Source organism: Montipora capricornis, chromosome 6 (assembly GCF_036669925.1).
Source record: "Montipora capricornis isolate CH-2021 chromosome 6, ASM3666992v2, whole genome shotgun sequence".
Classification (NCBI taxonomy): domain Eukaryota; kingdom Metazoa; phylum Cnidaria; class Anthozoa; order Scleractinia; family Acroporidae; genus Montipora; species Montipora capricornis.
The window spans coordinates 67,440,299-67,452,395 of NC_090888.1; the positions used below are offsets into that span (position 1 = coordinate 67,440,299).

The window sequence follows — 12,097 nt, forward strand, 5'->3', positions numbered from 1 at the left end:
AACGAAACAGTCGAAAAGTTCTGTTGGAAATTCCATGGGACAATATCTTTCCTCAAAAAAACTTAAGATTTTCGAAAATTTAATACGACATCTTCATCATATTTTCTACTAGCCTGTTCCAGACTACCAGATAGTCGGGACAACGAAAACAAATCCGTATGAAAAACGGTCGACCCAAGCCCCAACTCGTTTTTGTGACTACTGCGCATGCGCCATCTTCTTAGTTTTTCCGAAGATGAGAAATGTAACAATAGACTACACTTAGGAGCCAATCCGCATACAAAGAGTACCAAAGTCCGGACTCTGCAGGCAGTACGATGATTTGCCGATAGTTCGCGAGGGCGAACGAAATGCTCGGGTGCCTCGTGTTTGCAGACGATGATCTGTGAAGAATAAAGTTCTGTGAGTTGAGGTGAGGTTTTAATTCTTACAACAGTTACTTCTCGCACTTTCGTGTTTTGTTTCTAACCGACCAATTGAGGCAGTTTACGCTTTTAAGAATAGCTGCCTGTAAGAATCGAGAATCGTCCGTCAACGACCATTTTGGCGGATAGCTCATATTTTGCCCAAAGATACCCTTTAGTGAACTATTTTCAAAAACCACATTTCAGCGATTCTTATTTTTTGAGAAATTTGCGAAAATTTGAAAACGCGGTTAAAGTGCGGTTTTCTGTTTGACAAATTGCCCAAAATTTGCTGCGAGAACCAAGCATCGGTGAAGTCTTAAAATGAATTCAGTTGGCGCCAAACTTGACACAAAATAAGAACAACCATTCTTATCCATTTCTACTTCGATACTTTTTACGGAAATGTTAAAATTGTGATTTTATAAGCTCTTTAAAGAACATCATCAAAGGCCGCATAACATGGTGGCGGAAAATGGATATTTGACCTGGTACCATATTCTTAATGTTTTTTTACTTCATATTCTTCAAATATTGCTACAGAAAAGTCTTATGCTCGAACTCGGAACGCTTCCCTTCGAAAATATCAGAAATGTTTGTAACCTGAGCGAGCTAAATGACGCGAAATTTGAACGCAAACTGATGCTTATTATTCACACCGAATCGTCGAACTGACAAATTTTCGGCTTGTCGCTTGGAAAGCTTTAAAAAATGCGAAGTTATCCTTCAGAAGTATTAAAAGTGACTGAAAATCGTATTTGAGGGCAAAAATCCGCAAGTGAAGTATAAATAGTTTACTTCATAGAAAGTGCGGCGTACGGGGTTTTATGCACGAGTTGTTTGTGTCAAAAACCCGAACGAGCGAGGAACGAGCGAGTGAGGGTTTTTGACACAAACAACGAGTGAATAAAACCCCGTACAAAGCACTTTCTATGTCGTAAACTCTTTATTACACATAACATGAGAATTTTCATTAAAATAGTTTTCTGAACGCGAATTAGAAACAAAAACTCACTAACAATAGAACCAAATGCAAATTTAATTTAATTCAATAACAAAGTACGATTTGCACGATTTGCACGATTTGCACGAGATGCACGAGTGATTGGCATGGAAACGCCTTTACGCTATCGCTGATTGGTTATACTTTCACATGTGAAATAGCTGTACGCCATTCTGATTGGCTGTATAGGTCTTTTTCACATGTGAAAATAAAGCGTATAGATTTGTACAAATGAGCTTTATGGAATAAAATTCTCATGTTATGTGTAATAAATACTCATTTCAAACACAGCTTAATTCATACTGGTTTATGCAAATGACTTTTCTATATATCACGATTTCAACACTGAAATTAATACGATATTAAGAGCGACTTCCTGTAAATACTACGGATAGGTGTGCAAAATGTAAAAATCGAATTCCCTCAAACTTTTTCACAAGGAAGCCCTCTGTAAACTATTTAAGGAAATGCAACTTCTAGTTCGTTTGGATTTATAATTTTCAAGTAAAGCGATTTTGTAATTTAGCCCCCGAACCACTGAAAAATGTGCTTCGTATTTGCGACTCGTGTAAGAAAACTAAAACAAATATCAAAACTATTTCGATATTACACAATTCAATGACCCTTTCCTTTACAAAGTACCGTTATTAGAATTAGAAAAGATTCAAACCTGAATTTTTAAAAAAATTTCAAATTTATCCTCCTCCTCAACAGCATTATCAGAAAGCTCGATTTCGGCAAATTTCAACGTCAAACCTCTCTACCTGGTACATGGATTGTACTGTAAAAATGGTATTCTATAGAAAGAGTGAGGTTCCTCTATCGTTCTGTGAAATAAAATTTTTGGGCAACTCAAACTGCGAATTTTGACGAGCGAAAGTATTTACGGTACTCGCTTGAAGTTTATGACCTTTGAACTTACAGTTGTCTTCATGAATACAAGAGCTAACCTAAACAACTGTTGAAATTTTAGCCTGAATGCGACGCTTTCCCCCATTTAAATGATTTGTAGTTATTCTTTATCTTGTGCGGGCAATTTTATCGAAAGTAATATTTTTTACGCTGAAAAGGAGTGCTAACTTATACGTGCGTATTTGTTTACTGAAGCGGAAATTTGTGAATACTGTATTAAATTTATTCCATCTAAGTTCTATTTCGTTTGCTGCAAGGACTCTAGTGTTCCCATTAAAACAAAATGGTAATTTTCTCAGATTCAAAACAACATACAGTTTTTGACTTACAGTCCACATGCATGGCTTGATTTACTCAGCAGCGTCACACCGGGTGTGATAGCGGTAAGATGGCGTGACGATAATAGTCATCAAAATATACTTACTATATCTTTTGACATGACAATGTTTTGAGACCCTGTACTTGATAAAGACTCTTGTGAAATAGGTTTACAAAATTTTGAAACTCTCGTTACAGTGGTCACCTGCAGTTATTCTCAAATCGTTGGTGGCACGTGCGTCAATGCAAGTCCATGTTCAATTTGTTAAAATTGGATAATGTGGCAAAGATATTTCGAGGTCATTTTTACATGCCCCCTTTCCGCTCCCCCCCCCCCCCTCCCCTTTGTCGGGCTTACATGCGACTCGAAATCCGTTTGGTATTTTGGTATTTTTCCGAAATGTTAATATCTCTTGTGAATCAAACCAAAGCAACGAAACAGGAAGAAAGTTTAACGTACCGGAGATTTAATCATGACTACTGAACTTTATCACAGGCCAAAATTGCCTAAGAACATGATTGCGAGATATCTGGATGCCGGTAAGGAGGATTGGACTAGAGGATTACTTTCCAAAAATACCACCTGACCATCATGTAGCACAGGTAAATCTTCTAACTCCTTATTGTTACCAGGATTCTCTTGAACGACTGTAAACATCACTATATTAAGACAGCGAGTCACAAACGGCTGCACAGCGCAAAATTCAAGATAGGTTTGCGCAACGGTAACTGATCTTGCACTGTTAACGATCAGGCCCGGGTTGCTCGAAGCATGGTTAGCGCTAACCAGCGTTAAATACCATGGAAACGTATAGGATTTGATACCTCTTAACCAACGGTTAGCGCTAACCAGGCTTCCAACAACCGGCCCCAGGTCAACTGTCTTAAAGCAAAATAGTATAAGCTTGATACAAAGTATGGTCACTTTGTTACCAGCTCAGACAAACGTCTTCGTCTTGTTCAGATTCTGGGTCGTCTGAATGCGAGTGCCGCAGTTTGGAGGCTATTCTTGAAAATTACGACTTTTTTTGCTGCGCGGTCAAGAATTCATCCACTGTGAACAGTCTTGCCCCCTGTTGGTTCCGTGCATAACGCATGTCCCGCGCCAAATCCACTGGATCAAGTTTCAGTCCTGTTTCTTGTCCAACTTTAAATTTGCTTTCTAAATACCACCTCTGAGCTTCACTAAACCGTGTTAACTTCTTACAAGAGGCAGAGCACTGGCCTCGTACACTAGTTTATCGTGATAGAGAACTTTAGCTTTGTCCATGAGAGTCTCTCTAACAGGCAGAAACTCGCATTTCCCGTAGAACAGGTGATTTTGCAAAGCACAGTGACGCTGGTACACATCTATACAACCAACGTTTGGAGAGGAACCTGAACAAGACGAAGACGTTATGGCAGCTGAAGAGGAACTCGCGCACGAAAATGTGCGCACCATGGTCTTAGACGAGGTGGCACTGAGACTGACCCAATTGTTTTGGACGTTTTCTATCTATGTGACATGCATGGTTCAGGTAAACTGCGGGAGCTGAGTGTAGCTATGGTCCGGCCGTTCGATTTGTGAACATTTTGATATTGACATGAGAAACATCAAGGGGCGACGAAAAGCTCCCCACTTGTCCTTACTTGGAGACTTTCTCGAGTCATGGGATTGTCACCATAGTCCCTGCTTATTACTGGCCGCCATTATTATTGTGACTTATTGACCCGGAGCACGTAAATTTGAGGAGTAGTTATAAAGATATTATCCTATTAAAGACAGTTTTAGCCTCCCCTAAGAACTCGTCAGAAGCCTCGTTTTTACGTTTTCGTTTTTCTGAGCTGCTAACAAAGTGACCATACTTTTTATCAAGCTTATATCATTTTACTTTAAGACAGTTGACCTGATCGTTAACAGTGCAAGATCATTTACCGTTGCAAAAAACTCTCTTGTGTTTACAGTCGTTCAAGAGAATCCAGGCAACAATAAGGACTTAAAAGATTTACCTGTGCTACATGAAGGTCAGGTGGTATTTTTTGGAAAGTAATCCTCTAGTCCAATCCTCCTTACCGGCATCTATTTATTTATTTATTTATTTATTTATTTATTTATTCACTTCCGGCCGTCCGGAGTTGAACTCACGACCTCCCGCGTGACAGCACGGTGCTCAACCAACTGAGCCACCGGTGCGCGGTACGCGGCATCCAGATATCTCGCAAACAAGTTAGCACTCCTTTTCAGCGTAAAAAATATTACTTTCGATAAAGAATAGAAGATAAAGAATAACTACAAATCATTTAAACGGGGGAAAGCGTCGCATTCAGTCTAAAACTTCAACAGTTGTTTAGGTTAGCTTTTGTATTCATGAACAGAAGACAACTGTAAGTTCAAAGGTCATAAACTTCAAACGAGTACCGTAAATATTTTCGCTCGTCAAAATTCGCAGTTTGAGTAGCTCAAAAATTTTGTTTCACAGAACGATAGAGGAAGCCTTACTCTTTCTATAGAATACCATTTTTACAGTGCAATCCATGTACCAGGTAGAGAGGTTTGCCGTTGAAATTTGCCGAAATCGAGCTTTCTGATAATGCTGTTGAGGAGGGTAAATTTGAAATTTTTTTAAAAAATTCAGGTTTGAATCTTTTCCAATTCTAATAACGGTACTTTGTAAAGGAAGGGTCATTGAATTGTGTAATATCGAAATAGTTTTGATATTTGTTTTAGTTTTCTTACACGATTCACAAATACGAAGAACATTTTTCAGTGGTTCGAGGGCTTCCCAAGGGTAAAAATTACAAAATCGCTTTACTTGAAAAATATAAATCTAAACGAACTAGAAGTTGCATTTTCTTAAATAGTTTCCAGAGGGCTTCCTTGTGAAAAAGTTTGAGGGAATTCGATTTTTGCAGTTTGCACACCTATCCGTAGTATTTACAGGAAGTCGCTCTTAAATATGTTCAGGTTTCTGTCAAAGGAGATTTTTTTATTGTGATTCACACGACAAGTTAATATTTTAGGTGCAAGAAATGTACTCCACTGCAATACGAAAGGTATCGAGACTTATTTTTGTAATTGTGTTGAAGGATAATCTTTCGGGGGAAGTCTAGACTCCTCAACACTCCAGCTGTTTCCTATCTTTATTGGTCTTCTCGGGTCGATCTTCGACTAGTCCTTGCTTAACTCTCTATTTGTTAGGTATACAGCTCTATTTATATGTTCCTAATCTGACTGAACAATCAAGTGCCAATCACACGTCAAAATGACGACTGCAAGTTGCACTACGCCTGCGCGTCAGCACATTAACATATTTTTACCACAACAAAGAAAGTCGTTTGTCTCGACGAGATCTTACAGGTTTGTCAACATCAGACTAGCACGAACGGAGTACGACAAGTTACAAAAATTTCAAGGAACGAGTTACAATAACTAGAACCAAGTTACACAGCAAATTTACGGAGAAAATGGCGATTTACGATTATTACATAACACAGTTAAACAATAGACAAAAAGGAGGAAAGGACGAGCGTGAAGCGCCGCCTTTTCCATAACTTTATCTGGCATACATGTTCCAGGCAGAACAGGACAATAACTACAATTACAGGTGTTATTTTTAATTACTTAGAAATATTAGAATATAGATTAAAAACACTTATTGAGAACCCAAAAAAGACCGCTGTTGTCATGAATGTGATCTGGAACCGACAGAAAGAGTTAAAAAAAGGCCCAGAGGTGAACTAAAAATAAGTTGCATTCAAAAACACAGTAAAAGACTTCGTTAGGGTAAAAACATCACTGAGTGAAACACGAATAACCGTAATGACACCAAAAACGTATTAAAACATTCCCAATGAAAAACTTAGTTGGCCTAGCGCACCAAACACCTTTCTCGACATCTGTTCCAAGCCAAATTCATGACCTTAGGAGAAGACACATTCTGATCGCAACTATACTAAAGAGTAAACCGCCATGAAATAATCGTAGCTACAATTTTTATCGTTTAACAATTGTTTACATTACAAAACGCAAATATTGCTATTAGTCATTTTCTGTGTAAAGTCTCATGCTCGAACTCGGAACGCTTCCCTCCGAAAATATCAGAAATGTTTGTAACCTGAGCGAGCTAAATGACGCGAAATTTGAACGCAAACTGATGCTTATTATTCATGCCGAATCGTCGAACTGACAAATTTTCGGCTTGTCGCTTGGAAAGCTTTAAAAATTGCGAAGTTATCCTTCAGAAGTATTAAAAGTGACTGAAAATCGTATTTGAGGGCAAAAATCCGCAAGTGAAGTATATATTCCTCAATTCAAACACAGTTTAATGCATACTGGTTTATGCAAATGACTTTTCTATCACGATTTCAAGACTGAAATTAATACGATATTAAATATGTTCAGGTTTCTGTCAAAGTAGATTGTGATTCACACGACAAGTTAATATTTTAGGTGCAAGAAATGTACTCCACTGTAATGCGAAAGGTATCGAGACTTATTTTTGTGATTGTTTACATTACAAAACGCACGTCAGTTTCATTGAAATGCATGTACGACTTGGCGTACCGTTTCATTTCAAGAGCACGCTTTTAAAAGGTAGTAGTAGAGCAAAAATATGACAGAATTTCAAAGAATTTCAAACCAAATCAGTATACTTATGCTCAAAAACGAAAACGGAATGAGAGTCAATTGTGCGGTATCCGAAGACATAAATGATACAAATTGACTTAATGAACGGTTACTACCGAAAGAAAGCTACCTAAAGCAGTACGTTTGTGCATTTCAGTGAGCTACGGAAAGTTTGAGTCCATAATGTTATCCGTTTCATTTTGAACTCATTACTGGGTTGCCAAACCCTGTCGGAATCTGAGTTGCATTTCGTCGTTTTCTAATTTTTTTCCATGTCGGTAAAAGTCTTGCCTGTCACTACCCCGCTTAGTGGTGTCTTTGTGCACAGGGTCTTCTGTGTGTGTTTTGTTAGGTTTGAAGGGGCTGGGGTAATGCGTAGATTTCTCTGGTGCACACGGGAGGACATTTAATTACTAACCTGGAATGGCGTTGAAAGTCGTTGTAACGCGAATGGCGTATTAGAGCATCTTTAAACAAAATATGCCCTTATGAAGCTCAAGAATGGAACGTCAATTGGATAAACAACTTAGGCGATGAAAAATAAATATCTGGAATCTTTAAAGCGACGAGTAATGGTCTTTGATAACAATTTCATTTTTCGCCGTTGGATATCAAGTAAGCTTTAACTTGGTATTACATACAACACTGAAGTCAAATGGCAATTCTTTTATGGCTTTAACAAACATTGAAGGAATCGAACGCCTTGAATGCATCACTGTGTTTACTGAAGTCGCAGCTAAGTTGTCTGGCAAGTTACATTCATTTTATGACACAACTCAGCAAAGGTGAAAAAAAAATTGGAAATGTGACGTCACAGTGAAAAATTATTTGAATGAAAGCTTGTTGTCTCTTTTGTGCTTTATTATTTACGGTCAAGGTTCTTGCGAAAAGGGTTTGATGTGAACTGTGAGAAATTGATTTAATTGCATATGTGATTGTGTGCTTCCTTTGCAAGCACACAACTGAAATAAGAAGGGTTTCTTGCCTCTTATAGCAAATATGTTGTTTGTTTCAATAAATGTTTCGCTGGAAAAGATTTCTGTTAAATTTCCAGCTTTTGTAAATTTATCATGTTGTGTAATATTCGAGCTTAACAAATTTGCATACATGTGTTGAAATGTGATACGGGGAGATTTTCTGTGGTAGCGCATAAGTCACGAAAATAAACAGGCCTGTTGGAAGCGTGCTTGAGTTTCAACAAAACGAGCCCCAAAATCGGCAAAAAATTGTGACGCTGATACTGAAATAATAAATAAAGTAGCTGCTATTCCCAAAAACGATGGAATTACTTGGTGATAAATAACCTCGTCTTGGAGAGTAAATTTTTGACTTTGCAGAAACAATGGTCAACCTCAAGAGTTGAGCGATTGTGATCTTTGTGTTGAATTCGTACATTTCTTGTCAAAATTTATAACACTTGAAAGAAAAAGAAAACTAATAAAAACAAAAAACCGGTATCTTGCCATCATTTGACACAGATGCTTCACTGTTTCGCGAGTAAACATGCTACGGTAACTTGATCACGGCGCCCGCTGAATTCGATGTGCGATTTACTCGGTGCAGCCAAAAGTACAATAACAAAATTCAACTTAACAAAAATCTCCCAAAATGTTTTTCGCTGATGGTAACTTTTTATATTCGTGGTTCAAAATTAATGTTGTTTTCATGTCGTAAATTTTGTTACCGATGGCAAAATATTTTATTCTCGATCGACCGTCCTGAAAACTTCCTTCTGCTCTTCCTAAAAACTGAGTGTCAATATTTATTTACTTTTGCATCAATATTTGTTTTGCATAAAGCAAGCTAACAAAATCTGTACCTTGCTTGGTTCGCATTTGAGAGCGTTAATGCTTCTGTTACCAAGTAGTATATCTTTTAGGTCGCCCATCCAGATACTAACCCCGCCGGACCCCTAGGGATAACTACAGTGAACCTGTCAGGTGCCCAGAGTGCACGCTAACACTTGTGATTAAAAGAAGTTGTGAAGGAACTTAAAAATGATCAACATGTCAACCCAGAAGCCAATGTTTCTCGATTCCATTTTATTTTGTTCAATCTTTCTGGATTCAGTACTTTGCTAGTAACCACATGTCTTCTCAGGGGGCTATTTATCTAAGACTTCTACCATGGCACTACAATGATATCAGTACAATACCAAAACAATATCGTGTACTCAGTTAGACCTACATATTAGGCAAAGACAACTTGAATCTCCTGGAAGACAAAACGCAGCTCAGTTGGCAATATGGAATAAAGTGCTGTGTTACTTCATTACCACACGTAAGCAATGCGTGTCTATTTTTTCTAAAGATGACAGGAATTTCTTCTTTCTGACAAATGATTAATAGGCCGGTAGCCAGGTTTTTAACCTCAGAAAAGGATTTGTTTCTTCGTATGAACATGGGAGCCAAAGGGCCTTTGTCGGGTGACCCCTTAAATGGTCTTAATGCTGCAGTTTAGTACTACCCAACTCAGTCCCTTCGTACCATAGGCAACCCAGTTTACGCTCTTAGAGCGTCTAGTTCGTTTTACTTTATTTAATTTCTTTGTTTGCTTGTTTTTACCGTGTCGACAAAAGTCTTCCCTGTCACTCCCCTGCTAAGTGGTGTCTTTGTGCATAGAGCCTTCTGCGCGTATTTTCTTAGGATCGAGAGAGTAGTGGGAAATGCGTATATTTCGCTTGTGGACACAGTAGAACGATTAACGTAACCGGCAATGGCGTCGAAAGTCATGTAACGCGAATGGCGTTTTAGTGGATCTTTGAACAAAATATACCCTTATGAAGCTCAATAATGGCAAGTCAATTGGATACTGAACAAGACAGGCGGTGAAATCTTAAAATCGACGAGTAATGGACTTCGACAACAATCTGTCGCCCGTCGAGCGGTAATCAAAGTGAGCTGTTGTCCTAATATTGTACAAGTGTGGTGTTTTGTACAACACTGAAATCAAATGGAAAATTCTCTAGTAACATATGGGTTTAACAAAGACAGAAAAGGAATTGAAAAACTTGGATCTGTGAACCCTGTTATCTGGCATGGCTTATTGCTGGTTTTCACTCACGTGATCAACAGCCATGTTTTTCAACGAAAACAAAAGGAAGCGTTTGCATAACAATAGAGTTAAATTCCCGGAGGATTTGGTCGGGGCACCAACATGGCCGCCTTTTCTTTGTTTAGGGCACCAACATGGCGGTCGTGACGTCATGTGAAAACCGAGAATTGGTTTGTACTCAATTCTGCACAGTCTTCTGGTAACAATTGGAAATTTCACCAATTCTTGTTAGTCAAAAATTATTTGAAAGAAAGCTTGTTGCCCATTTTTTACTTGATAATTCAAGGAAAGGGTTTGATGCTGAACACTGGTGGGAAATTTATTTAGTTGCGTATTTGACACGGAGTGTAATTTGACACGATTGAGTTTCTTGTCTTCACGCACATAATGAAATAGGAAGGGTTTTTTGCCTCTAATAGCAAATATGTTGTTTGTTTCAAAAAATATTTCGCTGGACAAGGTGGCCTTTATGAATTCATCATGTTGTGTAATTTGCGAGTTTAACTGGATAGTTTTTTATGGCAATGGTAAAGCATTTTCGTGTCAAAATAAGGTAAGCGTCTTTTTGTTGTGTTAACTTAAATAAATATCCAGTTAAATATAATATACCATGCAGCGTAAACTTGATTTCCACTTTCAAAATTACCTCCAGAACCTATTTTTTGCATAGAATAAGCTTTTCAAATGATGTTCTTGTCTTCTGTGGTGATACTTGACGAATCGGGAACATTTTGTGAAAAAATATTTATAACGGGTCACACGCGCAACTTGATCGCGCGAACTTCCCCTATTATGCATAACATCCACTTGGCCTTTGGACATCCCATTGAAAAAAACTCGTAAAATATTCGCGGACCGGTCAATTTCTCTGAAATTTGAGAGGATGATTGCTAACGAATATAGAAAGATTTCCACAATAACTAAAACTTCCTGTGTTAAGCATTAGAATTCGACGAAGAGGTAAATGCGACTAAATTTGTGCAAATATTAAATTAGGGAAATCTTTATTACCACAGAATAACTCAAAATGATTGTTATAAACGTGTGTAAAAAAGTCGCTGTTTTCGTTATTGACACAATGTGAGTCACTTAATTTTCGCGTCATGTTATTTTCGCGACATTTAATTTTCGCGTCACTTAAATTTCGCGATTTTTTTTTAATTAACGTGCTGAGTGTCGCGAAAATTTCATGTGATAAGGTAGATACGTTTCTCAGGAACCCGACAAAGAAGGCTTCCTGACCCGACAGATGAAATCCAAATATTCAGTTAAATATTACAGCAAAACTAAAAAACCAACGACGGAGGTTTCTTGGCTAAAAAGTACGTTGTTGTACTTTGAAAACGACAAACGATTAACATTCTTTCCCGTAGAGTTAACTGAACAGAGTGTAAGGTGAAGTGCTAGATTTCTATCCCATATGAACCATGTGAGCGTTAGCCCTACTGATGGAAATGGGCCCACACAAGGACAGAGAAAAACTCTGACCAGGGTGGGAATTGAACCCACGACTTTCGGGTCAGATCTCCGCCGCTCTTCGGACTGAGCTACAAGGTCAGACGGGAGCAGGCCGTGGGAACTGAAGATCTTAAAGTCAGGGCAATGAACATGTACAAGTACAAGGAAATGTTACGTTTATGGAAACGTTGGCCGTGTAGCACTCATATTTTAAACAGAGTTAACTGAACAGAGTGTAAGGTGAAGTGCTAGATTTGTATCCCATATGAACCATGTGAGCGTTAGCCCTACTGATGGAAATGGGCCCACACAAGGACAGAGAAAAGCTCTGACCAGGTCCTA

At 38.3% G+C, this 12,097-nt stretch overlaps 1 protein-coding gene across 3 annotated transcripts in view; it reads left to right on the forward strand.

The window, feature by feature from the left end:
* The first annotated feature begins 274 nt into the window (after window positions 1-274).
* The window catches only part of LOC138052977 (uncharacterized), a 31,096-nt gene continuing 19,273 nt past the window's right edge, over window positions 275-12,097 (forward strand). The window contains exons 1-2 of one of the 3 annotated variants that reach the window (XM_068899617.1): window positions 295-412; window positions 5,816-5,974. The gene's annotated coding sequence lies outside the window, so the exon portion shown is untranslated. Of the gene's footprint in view, window positions 413-5,637; window positions 5,671-5,815; window positions 5,975-12,097 lie in introns of all 3 variants that reach the window. The other 2 variants (XM_068899615.1, XM_068899614.1) reach the window with 2 other exon arrangements.